Raw genomic sequence first — 19,325 nt, 5'->3', positions numbered from 1 at the left:
TACTTCTGAATGACTTCTTCACTACTGAAGAAATTAAGGCTAGAATCAAAAAATTTCTGGAAACAAATGATAATGAGTATACAAATGTCCATAATCTATGGGACACAGCAAAAGCAGTCATAAGAGGGAAATGCATAGCAATTAGTGCACATAAGAAAAGGATGGAAAGATGGCAAATAGATAACCTATCATCATGCCTCAGGGAATTGGAAAAACAACAAGTAACAAACCCCCAAAATGCCAGGCGAAAAGAAATAATAAAGGTTCGAACAGAAATAAATGAAATAGAAAATTAACAAACCATACAGAAAATAAATGAAAGCAAAAGCTGGTTCTTTGAAAAGATTGACAAGATCGACACACCATTGGCTAGAATGATCAAGAAGAAGAAAGAAACAAACCAGATTAATCAAATATGTGATGAAACAGGCACTATTACAACAGACATAGCAGAAATACAAAATATCATTAGAGGAGATTTGATTCTATAAGCCTGTGGGACGGGCGTCGAGGGTCCTTTTCGCCAAGATGGCGCCAAAAGCGAAGAAGAAAGCTCCTGCCCCACCCAAAGCTGAAGCTAAAGTGAGGCTTTGAAGGCCAAGAAGGCAGTGCTGAAAGGCGTCCACAGCCACAAAAAAAAAGAAGATACGTACGTCACCCACCTTCCGGAGGCCCAAGACATTCAGGCTGCAGAGGCAGCCTAAATATCCTCAGAAGAGTGCCCCCAGGAGAAACAAGCTTGACCACTATGCTATCATCAAGTTCCCCCTGACAACCGAGTCTGCCATGAAGAAGATAGAGGACAACAACACACTTGTGTTCATCATGGTTGTGAAGGCCAACAAGCACCAGATCAAACAGGCTGTGAAGAAGCTCTATGATATTGATGTGGCCAAGGTCAACACTCTAATCAGGCCTGACGGAGAGAAGAAGGTGTATGTGCGACTGGCTCCTGATTACGATGCTCTGGATGTTGGCAACAAAATTGGGATCATCTAAAGCAAGTTCAGCTGGCTAATTCTAAATACACGTTTTTCCACCATAAAAAAAAAAATTCATTAGAGGATGCTATGAGTGACTATATGCCAACAACCAAGATAGCTTGGAGGATATGGACAAATTCCTGGATGAATATAATATACCAAGATTGAATCAGGAGGACACGGAGAACCTGAATAGACCCATAACAAGCCAGGAGATTGAATCAGTAATGAATAACCTCCCAACAAAGAAAAGCCCAGGTCCAGATTGCTTCACTTCTGAATTCTACAAAACTTTTAAGGAAGAGTTAACCCCTATCCTACTAAAGTTACTTCTAAAGATTCAAAAGGAAGGAAGTCTTCCAAATTCATTTTATGAAGCCTCCATCATCTTCATCCCTAAAACAGATAAGGATATGACAAAAAAGGAAAACTACAGACCAATATCATTGATGAATATAGATGCAGAAATTCTCAACAAGATATTCGCAAAGTGTGGTATATATAACTCTATGGAATACTACTCAGCCATAAAAAAATAACAAGACCCTGGCATTTGATAGAAAGTGGTCAGATATGGAGGATCTATTGCTGAGTGAAGTAAGCCAGGCTATGAAAGAAAGATATGGTATGTATCCACTTAATATATACCAACTATTCACACTCAATGGTAGAGAGAGAAATATTGGAGGACATAAAAGCAGTGAAAGTACTTAATGAGAATAAGACAGTGTGGAATGGGGTGGGGGTGAAGAGAAGAGGATAGAGAAAGATAGCAAGAGAACAAATAGAGAGGTAGGACGTTAGTGGGAAACAGATATGGTTTATTACCTGTTGATGATGACATGTATAGTATTCTCAACTGGATTGGTCTGAGAAGCATTTCATGATGGGTAAAGTCTTTTTATAAGCAAAATGTGAAACAGTGATTGTTTAAAAATAATTAGAATAATAGTAATAATGATTGGGAAAAACATTGAAAAGATATTGAATGATGAAGTGGGGAGATTAATGTCTCTGTACTGACTGACATGCATGGCATTCCCTTTTGAAAAAGCAATGTAATATACTGTAAAGTTATATGCAATCCAATGTAATATAAACAAAATTATGATAATAAAAAATTATATATATATATATAAAAAACTGGGTTCTTGTCAACTTAAACATCAAAAAAAAATGCGTCAAGTGTAGAGCTGACTGCAAAAATCACAGTGAGCTGTAACCCATTTTAATCATATTTTCCTTAGGTAAGTTATACTGAATTGCATAATAAGTCTACAGTGATTGGGTGGTGACCTTAAATAAAGGTGCCTGGGAATATTGTCGACTATTATCAATGTAAATAAAGCTCTTGGATATTCAAAATAAAAAAAATAAAAAAAGAAAAAGAAAAATATGTCATGACTTTTCTGATGACCCATATTGAAGTTTATTCATTTATACAATGAGAGAGAGAGAAAAAAAGAAAGAACATGTCCCAGATAAGGTCTTGAGGCTGCAATCCACCTCTATCTCCAGCCAATCTGGATCCTGGGCACATGTGTGGGCACACTCAGGGGCCTCTGGGTAGCAGCCAGTAACCTTTCACATGTGGATCTTCCTCACAGAGTATTGCAATTTACCTCTGTGCCTCATTCAGTTCCCCATAACTGGTGTTATTAATGTCAGTTTTATAATAAAGGTGATGATGAAGAAGAAAAAAAAAAGCTTTGTTTAGCTTAGTATTGGTCTAAGTATATATTTCATCTTTTTTTTTCTTTCTAATCTTCCATCTTGGTTTTAACATATGTAAAGTCCAAAGTGACTGAGTATTTTTATCATTCAAATAAAACAAAGCTTTAGCTGAGGATGAAAACCTCTCTAATTTTTTGGCATTTTAAGTTTATCTTGAATTAAAACAATACATTAAAAAAACTTAATAGTGAGGCTGGCAGGTGACATGGTGGTTAAGGGCACTGAACTCCCACATGGTCTACCATGGTTCGAGTCCTGGACCTGGCAGCTTGCTTTCTCACTTTCTCTTTCTCTCTCTCTGAGTCTGTCCCTCTCTGGTCAAATTAAAATATATTCAAAAAATTCTGAAAGGACTGCTATACCAGGAAAATTAAATACAGGCACATAGAAATAAGAATTCAGAAACTAAGAAAATGGCCAATTTAATTGTAGGGACAAGTCTGGAGTCGAATATTATATCCCAGAATTTAATCAGGAAGATCAGACCACAACAGAAAATAGATTAAGTACATCAGACTGAACTGGTGAAATATAGTTTTATAACTTTTGACTAAAACATTGCTGATTTTCTTCTAGGCTTTGTTTTCCCATTTTAAGGATTTTTGCCCTGTCTTGAGCTGCTGATATGTTCGTACCTACTATCTGAATAGAATCCTAACCTGTTTCCTGGGTTTAAGTTTTTAAAAAAGTTTCTTAGCATTTCTTTGATTTATTAAAGCTAAACTGCTTTTCTTGAAATTAAAAAATAAATTTAAAAATACCTATTTAATGGCCATAGTAAGCTATATAGCCCCAGCTAGGTGCTACTTTATAGTATGTTCATTCTACTCAGTTTCATGCCTAGTCAGACATGTGTTCACAGATATGCATATATGTGAAGATATATATAGCTGAACTTGCTATTTAAAGTAGTTAGATTATTTAAGGAATTTTGTGAATCAATTAAATGTGGGGGAAAAAAGGAATGGGAAGCAGCTATAGACATCAGAGTTAGTGTGGGAGGAGGATGGGAAATGGCAGAGGGTGAGAAATGGGAAGAAAAATATATGAAACTAGAAATGGAAAATTATTGATGATAATGTATGATTATGCTATCTTATGCTCTCATTCTTGAATAATATTTTAGCTATGTATAAAATTCTAGGTAGTAAATTTAAATTTTTCTTCAGTTCTTTGTCAGGTATCTCTTACTCTTGATAATGCCATTGGTCAATCCAATTTGTGTGTGTGTGTGTGTGTGTGTGTGTGTGTGGCATCTCATTCTTTCTCCCTGATTACTCTACATATTTTCTTGTCTTTAATGTCCCCGAGTTTTGTCATATGTGTCTAGAATAGTATTTACATATTTAATCTTTTTCATTTGGGATACATTTCCAATCAGAGAACTTTCAACTCACTAATCTCTCTTTTAAAGTTCTAATTTATCTTTTCTTTGTAGCTTTTTTTTTTCATTTAACCAAAATTTGCAAATTGTTCTTTATATCCACCTGTTCTTGTTTCAAAATTTCTATCCTTTTAAAAAACGAATTTCTTTTTTATGTCATAGGACCTCATTGTGTGTGTGTGTTTTAATTTTCCTAGAGGGTGTGTCCACCCACAGAGAAAGAAAGCGAGAAAGGCTATCGAAGGGGATAGCCTTGCTGCAATCTCTTTTCCTCTCTGAATTTTAGGCATGTTTCATATGCACTCAGCATGTTCTTCAAGCCATTGGGTCCAGGACTCAAACTCAGCAGTTGGTCATGTGGGATCCAATTGCTTTAATCATCACATTACCAGTCAGCTCATAAGGCCTTTCTAAACAAGTTTATTTGTTTATTTGGGTTGGGAGGAGACAAACAGCGGATAGGACCTTCATGCCATGATCCACCCAGTCTCAGCCAGACCAGAGCACAGGCACATGCATGTATTCAGTGTACAGGGAGATTTCAGAACACAAACCCAAGACTCTCCCATGTGGGTCCAACATTGCTGAGCATGATCTTACTGCCCTGCCATCACAGTTAGCACTTCTTTTTAATTATTGCCTGTTTATCTTGTATATTTCTTTGCACACCCTGGATATACTTATTTTAATCTCTTATATGCTATTATATAAGTTTAGTTTAATCCAGAAACCCTCTCTTCCAGTTTGGTAGTTTTATGGTTGCCTCTACTCACTTCCTAGAGTCCCAGCCCGACACTAGGTAGCAGCTGGCAGCAGAGTTTTAAAATTTTTAGTGGGAGATTCCACTGTAGTTTCTAAACCAAATATTAAGCTGGTCATGGTACTCCATTCTCCCAGGAGACTTATCTCTCATTACTCCACAGAAGACAAGCTCTCAGCCACCACTGTCTGCTTTTTTGAGTAGGATCTCAGAAGACCTGTGGTTTCAGGCCCACTCACTATCTAGCTTCTGGTCTAATGAGACAATATTAATCTAGTCTTTGAGCTCAGATCTGATTTTCTTAGAGTCTCTCTCTTTATGGCTTATCCATTATTGCTACAGGTTCAGTACACTGCATGCTTGTGTGCTCAGCTGTGTAAATGTACAGAGCCATCATGATAAGAGTTGATCAAGCATCCTTGAGAACAATACTGATAGTCCTCAAAGGAAGTGACTAGCCTGGACTAGGTTGCTTGGAGAAAGCCTCAGAGAGAATAAGAATTGAGCTGGTCCTAGCAGTATCAACAATATTTGGACAGGTAAAGAGAAATAGGTCAAGTTGCAGACAGGAGTAATAAAATGAAGGCACAAAGGGGAGCAACAAGAAGAATAAATTGAAGGACCTAGCTAACAAACCTAATTAGAAAGTTTATAAAGAAAGTAGTAAGAGGCAAGGTGGGTAAAGTTTTGGGACCATATGATCTATATAGCTGATTTCTACCTTACAAGATTTATAGGGAAGGTAATGGAAAAATACTAAATTTTTGCATGTAGAAACAAAAATAGCTATAATTTTGTGAAAGCTTATTATTATGGTTTTTTTTTGCCAAGTATTGTGCTAAGTGCTTTATGTAATTATCTTATCTGAGCCTCAAGCGACACTATGAAATAGATATTATCATCACACTCATTTAATAGATAAGACAATTAAGTTTAGAGAGGTTAAAATCATGTGTATGAAATTATACAGGCTGAATAGTGATCAGAAAGATACCAGGTCCTATTTTCCTCAAACCTATGAATATTACCTTGTTAGGAGAAAGGATCTTGGCAAAGGACTGCAACCATGACTATCAGGGCGAGCCTTAAATCCAAATCAAAGTGTCTTTATAAGACAGAAGCAGAGGGAGATTTGACTTACACAGGAGAGGAGAAGGCACTGTCAAGATGAAGGCAGAAATGGGAATGATGTCACCACAAGCCAAAGAATGCCAGCAGCCCCCCTGCTGGAGAGGATTCTCCCTGGGAGCTGTAGGAAGGAGCGTGCCTCTGCTAACTTGATTTCAGCCTGTGAAACTGAGGTTGAATTTTTTGCCTCCAGAACTGTGAGAGAATATGAGAGAACTTAAACATGTTTGTGGAGAAATGGAATTAAAATATGAGTTTATTTTGGTATTTCCTTTTTAAAAAAATCTTGGTCTAGTCCTGTAGGAAGGAGCGTGCCTCTGCTAACTTGATTTCAGCCTGTGAAACTGAGGTTGAATGAGGTTGAATTTTTTGCCTCCAGAACTGTGAGAGAATATGAGAGAACTTAAACATGTTTGTGGAGAAATGGAATTAAAATATGAGTTTATTTTGGTATTTCCTTTTTAAAAAAATCTTGGTCTAGTCATGTGGTACAACAGTAATGCAAGTACACCGTCATACTAGGATCACAGGTTCGGATCCCTGGGCTGAACTGAAAACACATCTTGTGCAAGGGGGTGCCCTGGATGCTCAGGAGCGGGAGGACTGGGGCGTGGGGATTGTGGTGTGATGAGACTCTGTCCTGAGTGTTTCCCTCGCTGTCTCATGTGCATGCACTCTTACCACACACACACAAAGAATTTTGAAAGCCATGTGTATTTTTTCATAATATGGATTTTCTACAAACTTTTGAAGACTATTCATACATTCTACTGTTTTAAGTCACCAAGTTTGTAGTAATTTGTTATAGTAGTCATGGGAAACCCATGTGGGCAGTATAAATTAGAGATATGACCGAAGTGACTCTAGACTAGCATTCTAACCAATACTCTAAGAAATGAAAGCAAAGCAAAACAAAACTCTGATTTTGAATGATTCTATAAATGAGGGATGGAATAAACAAAAGGCAAAGTTTGAGCATAGACAGCATTTAGGAGGCTGTGACAGTCACCCAACACAACCAAGTATATGGATGTACGGGAACTGTCATTTACATCTCAGCTGATTTTTAATTCAGTGGTATATTGAACAGGTGGGGATAAAAAGAAATGCCCTAGAGTTAGTTGCCTTCCTCAGAGATAACTCAGGCTGTCCACTTTGGGTAGAGCTGCCAGACACTCACCCGTGGTTGGAAACAGAGCATTTTCATTTATTCTCTGGGAGACCATTTGCAGTTCCTTGTTCTGGTTCCTAAGTTAGAGAAACTTTTAAATCCAAACTGAGGTGTTAAACAAGGTAATATTTAAATCATTTTATAATTCAGGTAAGTGCCACACAAAGTTTCTAGGATATAATTATAAACACATTACTGTCAAATTGATGGCAGGTGTGTAATTTTAAAAAAATCTGCAGTATTTGGGACTTGACGTGCTAATACCCCTGTTCCTCTGACAAGTGCTGTCCCGATTATCTGCCCATTCTGGGCATTTGGCCTCTGACTCAGGCTTTGAGGCAGGGAGATCTGGGTTCGAAGGCTGGAGTAGTTATTTCAACTGAACCATGGTTTCCTCACCCATAAAATGGTACAAGACCAGCACCTCCCGGAGTTGTGGTGAGAAGTAAACATGAGAATGTTTGTGAAGACCTGCTTAGGGTCTGGTTCTAAGCCATTCAGCAGAGTGAGTGGGCTCTGGGGCTCAGGTGTCTGGGTCTGGAACCAGATTCTGTTATTAGCCAGCAGGATGATCTCAGCACTGTCTTGATCTGTAAAACTTGTTCCTTAGGTTTATGAGAATTAGGTGAGTTCATATGCATATAGCACATGACCCCATGCACTTGTCTAAGCATGACCTATTATTATGATTATGAATGTTTATGGGGAGTTGGGTGGAGAACGCATGCCCTAACGTCTGCTTAGAGCACATTTTTCAATCCTGTGCCCAACAGAGAACTGACAGCTTTCCTGGAAGGTGAGGGAAGTGGGGAGGAGGGAGCAGGAGAGATCCCAGAGCTCTCCCTGGCTTAAGAGCCTCAGTTCTGCATTTGTCGCATTCGGCATCTTGGGGCTGCTGCTCTTTGAATCAGTGGGATTTTTCTGAAGATTTGGGTGGGTTAATTCAGTGCTGCCTTGGAATAAGACTAAACCTTTATTGTGCTTAAAATGCCAGAGGAATAAAACGACACTGAGGACTGGCAAGCAAACAATAAAGCAGAACAGGGAAGTACGAGGTTCGGAATATATTCAAAAAGGGAAAATATATTATGGTCGAGGCACACGTTGTAGGTCATGGATAATGATGAAATTTAAATTCATCTCCAAAGTCTGCGCGGCACTGCAAAGAATCGGGAGACTTACGCATGAGGCATAAGCAGATTCTATAAAACAGAGCTCATTAAACGACTGCGATTTCAGACATGGGCTGTGATAGATAAGGCTGCTCCAGACAAACCTCCTATTTCACATTTCAGAAATATTGCTAGTTTCGAGCTATCGTGAAATCGTTTTGCTTATTTTTATATTTCAAAATAGTTCCAATAAGAAATGCATTTGGAAACATGGCTGTGAACAGGAGTGCTGTTTAAACAATTCATCTTTTGACATAGTGATATCTCCAAAGCCTTTCCATTTCAGGAACCTAATAGTTATAACCCAGACTCCTTCTACACTGTGAACACATTTAGTGTACATTTTAAATGAAAACAAAACATGAACATTTCCAATCTAGTCAAGATATTTTAATTCACCGCCTAAGATTCTCTTTAAAAGGCAGCTGAATAAATTATTTAAAATCAAATGTATAGATTGGCATAAAATAGATTTTGCATCTATTCATTCAGTAATCCTTAAATTGGCAAAATATCGAGATGTAGTAGCACAGTTTTAGTTATAAGTATGAATAAATTTAAGAGATTGTTATAGAGGAAATTTAAGGATTAGAGTAAACAGCAAAGTTGTTGTTTTTTTTGTTGTTGTTTTTATTTTTTTGTTTTTTATGGCCCTGTAACTAACAAAAGCTTTGCAAACATTTATGGAAAAAAATGTATGACATGAATAAAGGCCAGAAAGATCTCAGTCAATGGAGTTCTGTGTTTTTTCATAAATGGAATATTCAATCTCTCAAACATGTCAGTATTCTACAGATTAATCTATGATTTATAAAAATTCCAAAAAAATAATACTAGTAAGGTTTTCTATAGATTCTCATAAACTGATTTTTCAAATTCAGAGAGAAGCACAAAGGGTCAAGAAAAGATCAGATGATTTTGAAGAAGGTGGGGGGTTTATATATCTACAATGGCTCAAATAAGAGAGGCGGAAAACATGCTTACAATAAGGAAACCTTCCCATCAGAGAGGGAGAAAGGTGAATTAGTGGGTAATTCACCATAACTCATATTGGGAGAGTTACATTATTATATCAAATAAGGAAAGGTTGTCTTACTCAAGGTGCAAAAACCTGAAACTACGAAAGAAAGAACCAATGAATCGGGTTATGTTAAAATTTTAATCTTACTTTTGCAAAATGCCCACAAATAGAGATGAAAATTTAACTGAAGTCTAGAAACACAAAGAGTAGTACTTATAATGAACAATATATAACAAAGTGATTAGAAATAGATAAACAATTCAAAGAAAAAGAAAAAAAAATAAAACATTAAATAAGCAATTTTTTTTTCTTTTTTTGCAGAAGTTTTTTCTATAGGGCCTGTGTGCTTGCCAGAAAGACAGAGAGAGATAGAGAGACAGAAAGTGAAAAATCACCCCCCAGGGGAGATGGCCACGCCACAATCCCTTCCTCATTCTCCTCTTGGGATCTTGGGCACGCACGCACACGTGCCCGGCATGAGTTTAAGCCACCGGGTCTGGGACTTGAACTGCGGTCAGCTACATGGGAGTCCAGTGACATGGCCATAACGCTAACTACTGGTCCTTAAGTAAGCAATTTTTAGAAGACAGACTCGATGAACTAATGTAAGAAAAGATGCTCAACTTCACTAGTCATTAGGGAAATACAAATCGGAAGATTTAATAATAAAATAAACGAAGCAAGCCAGACTATGAAGGACAGACATGGTACCCCCTATATATACCCGAGGTCTGCATCCTTGGTAGAAATGGAAAGTTTGGAAGGTACAACTGCAGGGAGGGCAACTGAAGATAAAAGAGCCAGTATAGGAGGAGGTGGCTGACAGGGAGGCAGGGAGGAGATCAGGAAGGAAAAAATATTCAACAGAAAACAAAAACAAAAAGTTATCTGCTGGTGATAATATACATGGCAATATCTATTACTTGACTAATATGCACTGCATTCTTGCTGGGAAAAAACATTTTATATGCTGTAAACATGACACTGATGAAATATAAATTTTAAAATATTTTAAAAAAGAAATTTACCATCTTAGATCATTTGTTCGGCAAGCATTAAAGTATTTGACATTTCCAAGTGTTAGCCAGCACGTCAGGGCTGCCTCTCTTATATGCTGCCCCCGGGCACGTAGGCTGCAGGGCCATGTGGCAGTCCATAGAGAGGCAGGGATGCGATGCACGTAACTCCCAGCCCATCCTTTCCACTCCGGGATACACTTAACAGTCTCTAGCTCATGTATGCCAAGGAAAATACAGAAGGAGATTTCCTGAATCATTGCTTATAATGAAGAAAAATTAGAAGCATTTAAAAAGACAAATCAATGACATGGATAAATTGGGATACATTTATTCAATATATGCATTTTGATAATTAAAATTAGTTAACTAGGATCACATTAGCAATATAGATCTCAAAATAATAATGATGCATGAAAAAGCATGCTGAAGAATATGTGCAACATTGTTATGATATAATATGTACAATTTGAAAGCATGATGCAAGTATTGTTCATAATTACAGATATATGTGCTGACAGTAAAAAGACATATGTGTGAATGATTAATAACATTTTCGAGAAACTCATTACCTCTGAGAAGGGAGGAGCGTAATATATTTACGGGCAGCATCTACATGTGGTGTCAATGTTATCTGACATGTTTTTTTCCCTGAAGAATCAATCTGTGAGGGACCAGCAGTTAGTGTAATGGCTATGTCGCTGAACTCCCATGTAGTCGACCGTGGTTCGAGTCCTGGACCCGATGGCTTAAACTCACACCGGGCGTGTGTGCGTGTGTGCCCAAGATCCCGAGAGGAGAACGGAGGAGAAGGGATTGTGGCGTGGCCATCCCCCCTGGGGGGTGATTTCTCGCTTTCTGTCTCTCTGTCTCTCTCTCTCTTTCTGGCAAGCGCACACATCCTATAGCAAAAATCTCTTCAAAACAAATAAACAAAGAAAAGAATCAATCTGTGATGCAATCATGGAAAATGTTAATGTTTGACAAGGTTGCTAGGTGGTACACAGGTATTCATATATCGATCTCTATTTTTCTGGATATTTGAAATAATTAAAAGAACATATTAAGCCATTATTAACTTGTTATATAATTAGGAAAGAATGCTATCGTACAATTGTACCAATTGAAGTTTTTTCTTCTTTATTTTAGATTTTCTGTATACCTTATCACCAAATGTACATTAATAGAATATTTCTAACCTTCAAAGCCATAAAAAGTTGATGGCATGTCCTATAATTCCTGGTGCTTCAGACTTTAGTGTTGGTCTGCTATTCTTTTTATTTCTAAGAAATATTTATTTACTTCCATTTATTGTTACTATTATTTTTGCTATAGGGCATGAGTGCTCACCAGAGACAGAGAGAGAAAGAGAGAAAGCAAGCCACCAGGTCTGGGACTTGAACCACTGTTGGCCATGTGGGAGTCCAGCACTTCAACCACCATGCCACCCAGTCTAAGTTGTTATTGATCTAAACATGTATGTTCCTTAGCAAAAGGGACAGAGTTATAAATCAGTTAATTGGACTGTGTTAAGCTACCAGTTCCTCTTCCCTAAAGCAACAGGAGAAGATCTTTCTCCATAGCAAGGCTGGTTTCTTGGTTGCACAGCCTTTGAGATCGCCAGACCTCACACTCACAAGCCTTATACTTGGTTCACTATCCTGTGGCTATGGTCTTGAGATTCAATTCTGCTATCCCAAATAGATACTAAACATAATATTTATTTTTTATAGAGGTTTTTGTTTTAGGGAGCATGTGCTTGCCAGAGAGAGAGACAGAGAGAGGGAAAGTGAGAAATCATATCCCTTGGGGGATGGCTATGCCATAATCCCTTCTCCTTCATTCTCCTGGGATCTTGGGCATTCATACACATGCGACTAGCACGAGTTTCAAGACATAGGCTTTGGGACTCAAACCGCAATTGGCCATGTGGGAGTCCAGTGATGTAACTGCTATGCCATCTGCTGGCCCCTATTTGGTCTTCTTTCTTCTGAACTTAATAAGTGGCATTAGGAGTAACTCATTATCTGAATGTAGTCTTTGCCAAGTTCTTGGCTGCTGGAGCTTGGGTTGAAGTCTGGGTTTGCCTCCTGTGCCAGCTGGTCACTTACTAGTATCTGTTAAGTCTCTGTTTCTGCTCCCTAAGCAAAACTGAATTCAGCTTCCTTAGGTTATTACATGGCCATACTAATGCAAGACACAGGCAAATTGTTAACGATTCTTAGGGGAAAAGCTCTATAGAAAGAATATCATTCTGGTTGTCTTATTTTCAGTAGAAGTGGGCATCAAAAGGCAAATTCGTTTTTTCACTTTATAACTAATGATTTCTGATATTCAGATTTGTCTCTTTTTTTTGCAAGAGATTATTTTTTGTACTAGGACCAGAAGATTTGTTTTATTTCTTTGACTAGGTGATTGATTAAATTTATTGATGAACATAAAGAAATGCTATTAAAATAGCCACTTTTTATAAAATATGTATTCATTAGATTTCTAGTAGGTAGCATAAATAAGATCAGTAGTGCTTGTGAAAATGATTTAAATATTTTTTCACCTTAAGTAAGATAAATCTTATTTTAAAATCCATGAAGATTTACCTTTATTAGTACATATATATATAATACATATATATATATTTTGAGGGGGTGTTTGCTATAGGGCGCGTGCGCTCGCCAGAGACAGAAAGAGACAGAGAGACAGAAAGCGAGAAATCACCCCCCAGGGGGGATGACCACCACGCCGCAATCACTTCTCCTCCATTCTCCTCTCAGGATCATGGACACGCACGCACACACGCCCGGTGTGAGTTTAAGCCACCAGGTCTGAGGCTCGAACCATGGTTGACTACATGGGAGTCCAGCGACATAGCCATTACGCTAACTGCTGGTCCCCATTAGTATATTAAAAGTTAATTCACAGTAGACTAATATTATAATGTAATGTATTGGGTTGTCAGAAAAGTCATGACACATTGTTTCACAGAAAAAATATTTTCATAGGAAAATATGTCATGACTTTTCCAACAACCAAATATTAGTTTAGTCCACTTGGAAAACTGAATCATGTCATTCATAAATAACACTACTGTTAGTAAGAGCTGCACAGAAATGCTCAAGACAGTAATGTGAACATAAGCTTTATTCTTGGTATGTTTTGGGTCTTTTCAGAAAAATAAATCAATGCAATGTATTAATTGTTAAAATTAAAACAAAATATTCAACAAGTGCTTATTAAACACATACCATAGAAATACTTCTGTATTGTGTAGGAGTTATGCAAGGGAATGAGAGGGTTTTCAAAAAATAAGTAAAAAATTTGCATTATACTTGTGTGGAATTTTCCACATCTAATAACATGCTCACATGTCTTATCCCATTTAATCCCCACAGCACTTTCATGAGATAAGAAGGGCGGTATATCTCTATTTCACAGCTGGGAACATTCAACATTCAGTAGCTGCTATATTCATTTCTTACGGCTGCCTTTAAAACGCTACAAACTTGGTGGCTTACAGCCACAGGTATTTACTGTCTCATAGGCTAAAATCAGTGTCAGCGGGGCCACATTCTCTCTGAAGACTCTGAGGGAAGATTCTGGTTTATGCCTGGATCCGAATTCTGGTAGTTGCTAACAGTGCTTGGTGTTCCTCTGTTTACAGCTGTTATCATTCCAGTCTCTGTCTCCATCTTCATGTGGCCTTCTTCCCTGTGTGTCTATCTTCAAATCATCTTCTTCTGTGTGTGTCTCTTTGTGTCTTCTCTTTCATAAAGACACCAGTTATACTGGATTAAGGGTCTGTTATTCAAGTGTGACCTCTTCCTAACCAATTATATCTGAGCAACCCTTTTTTCTTTTTTCTTTTTTTTTGAATTTTCCTAAAGAATTATTTATTTAATATCATTTATCATTATTATTATTCTTAAATTTGCTACAGGGCATGCATGCTCACAGAGAGACAGAGAGAGAGAGAGAGAGAGAGAGAGAGAGAAGGTGAGAAAGCAAGTTGCCAGGTTCAGGACTCAAACCACAATCAGCCATGTGTGAACCCAGTGCCCCAACTATCATTCCACCAGCTGCCCCAGCACAACCCTATTTTCAAAGGCCACATTCTGAGGTTTTGAAAGGACATGGGTTGGGGGGAACACTACTTAACTCAGTACCATCCCTTGCAGTGTTTCTGGCATAGTGGTTTCCCTACCTGCTCCTGTTCAGGTGAGGAGCCCTGTGAGCAGAGGTGTGATGAGGTGGAGGTGCTTGCTGGGACCATCCGAAGCATGACTTATAGGCACAGAGGGCAGGCCAAAGGTGAGGGAGAGTCAGTGATGGGACATGATGCCAGGAAGGCACATTGTGACCGCATGCATGCTCACAGAGAGACAGAGAGAGAGAGAGAGAGAGAGAGAGAGAGAAGGTGAGAAAGCAAGTTGCCAGGTTCAGGACTCAAACCACAATCAGCCATGTGTGAACCCAGTGCCCCAACTATCATTCCACCAGCTGCCCCAGCACAACCCTATTTTCAAAGGCCACATTCTGAGGTTTTGAAAGGACATGGGTTGGGGGGAACACTACTTAACTCAGTACCATCCCTTGCAGTGTTTCTGGCATAGTGGTTTCCCTACCTGCTCCTGTTCAGGTGAGGAGCCCTGTGAGCAGAGGTGTGATGAGGTGGAGGTGCTTGCTGGGACCATCCGAAGCATGACTTATAGGCACAGAGGGCAGGCCAAAGGTGAGGGAGAGTCAGTGATGGGACATGATGCCAGGAAGGCACATTGTGACCAGCGAGGAGCAAACCTAGAAATTACTTAAAGTTTTAACCTTACCGTGAATGGGAGGATCATTAAAAATTTGAATAAAAAAGTGGAGGTGAAGGGTCTGAATGAGGCATTGCCTTCTAAAGAAACACATACACCTCAGGTCTCTTGTTACTTATTTTTACTTATATTTTTGAAAGACTGGTTAGGGGCTTTTAAAAACTGATTAGTTTTGTTAAGGTAACTGAAGTTAAAAGTAATGATCATTTGAAACAGAGTTATCAGAAAAGACAGCAAGAGTAAACGGAAAGAATAATGACAAAGGAAAGGAAAAGTGGACAAAAGTTAACTACTAACTTAATCTAAGGTCAGAGGAGGAACAAAAATGAAGTGACATAGCCAGATGTTGGGCCCAGAGCACTAAGAGAGGGTGAGGGTTCTGGTGACAGGTATTGGAGAATCAGGCTTGCTATCCAATTTTATTTGTTAACTTTGCTTCACATCCTGTATTCCACAAAGCTGCTAAATATAAGAGCTATTTGAAAGGTTCATGAAAAATGGAATTAAAGTGCAAGTTTATTTGGGTGTGAAAAAAATTCTTTCTAAAATCTGAGCATAGCTATTTTCCACAAACTTTTTGAAGACCTCCTTGTATAACTGCCCTTAATCCCCATGAGAAATATGCAATCAAGCGATACATAGAACCAAGAAGCCCATGGTTATAAAATTGTATATATAGCTGTATTTTTTAAAGTTTGCTAATTTCTTATCTGAGATACATATTTTGTATTTTGCATTTCTCTTCTTCCACTATGTCCTTGGGAGTAACAAGAGACCCAAGGTGAATACTTTTCTTTGGAAGGCAACGCCAAGTTCAGATGGGTGTTCATCTCTCCATTTCTCTTTATTCCTTCATTGTCTGGATGGATTCGCTCCTTCTAGTCTTGGGTTTTTGTTTTGCAATTTTTTAAATCCAAGCGAGCACTTTTTTTTTAGAGAGATTAATTTAATTTATTATTACTATTATCTTTAAATTTTGTGTGTGTTCACCAGAGAGAAACAGAGAGAGGGAAAGTGAGAAAGCAAGCCTCCAGGTCCAGGACTTGAACTGCAGTCGGCCATATGGGAGTCCAGCACCTTAACCACCACACCACCTGTTGGTCTCTAAATGAGCACTTTTAATTGGTCAAGCACTGTTAAAAGCATTCTGTAAATATAAACCCATCTAATCCTTATAAGCAAACCTACTCTTAGCCCCATTTTACAGACAAAGAAACTGAGCCATGGGGAGGCTGGATGACCTCAACAATGGACGCACAGACCGTGAGAGACAGAGCCTGTGTGCCTGGCCACTGCCACATGGCTGCCTTGTGGTCAGTCAGAAGATGGCGACTGCTGACCAGGATGGTGCTTGCTTACCCCAAGGCCACAGGACACGGTGTCCTTTATAACCTCTAATCTTAAGAAACTAAGGAATGGTCATAGCTTTGAAAAATGCGGGCACTATTTAGAGCGGGTAATATGTAAATAGCGTAACTATTCCTGATGAAAAGTGGTCTGGAGTGTCCTGCCCTGGTCCCGGGAGCCGCAGTCTCTCTTCTTCGTCTCTCACCTGCTGCCCCTTTTGTCCAACAGCATACACATGCCATGTCGTGGCTACTGTCACGTCAGACCTGGGCACATACAATGGCAGTTTCCAATGATAAGACTAGATCTGGCTCCTAAATTACATTGTCATCTCAAAGTAGTGGTTACTGAATTTTAATGCATATAAAAGTCACTTGGAGAATCTGTTAAAGTGGAAGTTCCAGAACTTTCTCCCAATTTGCCCCTATTCTCATTCCAGGAATAGGGTGGGGGCTAGGAAGCTCCATTCGTAAATAAGTGTAATGATTCCAACCCATGAAGATACCTTCGAGAACCTGAGATAACACAATACTTAAGAATTTTAGGTGTTTTCTTCAACATTTTGAATTATTTTTAGAATATTTCGAATTCTCTCAGAGTTAACATTTAACACATTTCATGTAGATTTCTACCAAAATAACAGATGGTATAAGAGATCTATCAAATTTTATCACGGGGATTTTTATTATAAATTCTTTAGGACATACTTAAGAAGTGATTATTTCTGTAAATGTGGCATGTTCAAAAAAACAGCTTTTCCTGAGGTAAATGTACCTCGAATCCTTATTTAGCTGGAAAATTACACATTAGTTGCGAGTTTTGAGTAAGTCATTGTATGTCTAACATCCACACAGTTTTGGCTGACAGTTTGAGATCTCGTCTGTAAATCCTCTAATGCACGTACCACCCAATCTTCCGCTGTTCAAGTAGACCTGCCCATGTTTCAAAGCCTTGGAGGCTGAACATCACTGCACTATCCACTTTCTGTTTCATTTCAGCAATAAATTAAGTTACATAACTTGTATGAATACAGCTCGGTTTTCTAAAGTGCTCAGTCTACAGACAAGAGAAATGACACAGGGACCCTAAATTCATTCTCCGCATGATGCATGTCCATAATCAAGCCTCTCAGCTCCCATCACAATGCCAGATCTTAAAAAGAGAGATTGGGGCAGGGGCTGACTGGGTGGAGGTATTCGGATTTCTTTTTCTAATATACTTACTCAGTGCCTTTGACTAATCAGGTTTTCTCTTGCTCAGCTATTCCTGACTAGAACTAAATTATAATTTTTTAGGAGGATGTTTAAACTCATTCTCCATTTACAACGGAGGGCAATTTCTCTGCCCCGTTTCTTGTTCCAAAGAAAGTCTAGATTAATATCCTGAGAATTAAGCTTTTGCTCTATTTCCTCAATTTTATCCAATTTTAAGTGGCTTTCCTGAGTACAGAGAATCATCTTCAGATAATCTCACCAATTTTGGTATTTTAAAACAATTACACTTTGAATTCAAAAATCTTCTGGAAATTGGAAATTTCAAAACTCTGAAGAAAAATAAACCATAATCAAGGGACAAAGCGCTATTAAAAATACATAGCACACATTCTAAACTTTATGTTATAACATGAATTATAAAAGCAAGTGAGACTGATTAAAATACATAGTTTTGCGCAGGATCATCAGGTGGCGTGGTGGTTAAGGATGTTGGACTCCCACATGGCCAACTGCAGTTCAAGTCCTGAACCTGGCAGCTTGCTTTCTCACTTTCCTTCTCTCTCTCTCTCCTCTCTCTTGCTCTGTCCCTCTCTGGTCAAATTAAAATTAGTAAGTAAATGAGTGAAGTTAAATAAAATAATTACTTAAAAAAATATATACTTCTGCCAAAACACAAGGCACGATGTTGCAACAAGGGTAAGCAGTAAGCCTTCATCAGGTATCCTGTGCGCTTTGGATACAAGTGCACGTCGAAGTCATGTTCCATGGCATGGCACCACCCTGATGACAAGACTGTCACAATGAATCATTTCTGCAGACTTTCGAGATAATGGCCTCTTCTACAAACATTACAGAGAGCACATACACCTTTCTACGGATCATCAAGCCTTTTGTCACTTAAATCTTGTGCCTGACCTAATTCCAGACATGGAAATTAAAGCAAAAAGATGAATCCAGGTGAGGATACTCAGTGACAAGGTGATTGGAAGATTCATCTTCAACATCACCAGATCCTGAGGACCCATAATGTGCAGGCAGCCCTGGGGACAAGCAGCAAACAGATGAGACCCTCCTCCCTGGGCTTCAAGCCTTCCAAGACTCAAGTCACACCTGGATTCTCTCCATGGAAATAACAAATGATGCAGATAGCATAGGGACCAGCAGTTAGCGTAATGGTTATGTTGCTGGTTTCCCACGTAGTCGACTGTGGTTCATGTCCTGGACCCGGTGGCTTAAAACTCATACCGGGCGTGTGTGCGTGCATGCCCAAGATCCCAAGAGGAGAATGGAGGAGAAGGGATTGTGGCGTGGCCATCCCCCCTGGGGGGTGATTTCTTGCTTTCTGTCTCTCTGTCTCTGTTTGTCTGACGAGCACATGTGCCCTGTAGCAAAAACCTCTCCAAAAAAAAAGTAGCATAAAAAGGCTAGAGCAGTAGCAGGCTTCCCAACTTAACCAAGTATCATAACTGAGAAATATTTGTCTGAAGTCTGCCATCTTAGCAAAAAGTTCACCCTTTCTTCTGGTACTCCTGTCCCCTACCCCCAGGAGAAAGAGGCAGTGAGAGTTTTGAGGGTCCAGCTGCT

The 19,325-nt window shown here is 38.8% G+C and overlaps 1 protein-coding gene and 1 pseudogene across 2 annotated transcripts in view; one reads left to right on the top strand and one right to left on the bottom strand.

The window, feature by feature from the left end:
• PACRG (parkin coregulated) overlaps positions 1–19,325 on the bottom strand; it is a 564,165-nt gene that overhangs the window by 187,376 nt on the left and 357,464 nt on the right. The gene's annotated exons all lie outside the window — the stretch shown is intronic.
• Positions 493–1,044, top strand: LOC106735250 (60S ribosomal protein L23a-like; annotated as a pseudogene).

Source organism: Tupaia chinensis, unplaced genomic scaffold, assembly GCF_000334495.1.
Source record: "Tupaia chinensis unplaced genomic scaffold, TupChi_1.0 Scaffold000346_1, whole genome shotgun sequence".
In the NCBI taxonomy this organism is placed as follows: Eukaryota; Metazoa; Chordata; class Mammalia; order Scandentia; family Tupaiidae; genus Tupaia; species Tupaia belangeri.
Note: the sequence above shows the minus strand (reverse complement) of the source record. Positions and strands in the feature narration are given on the sequence as shown.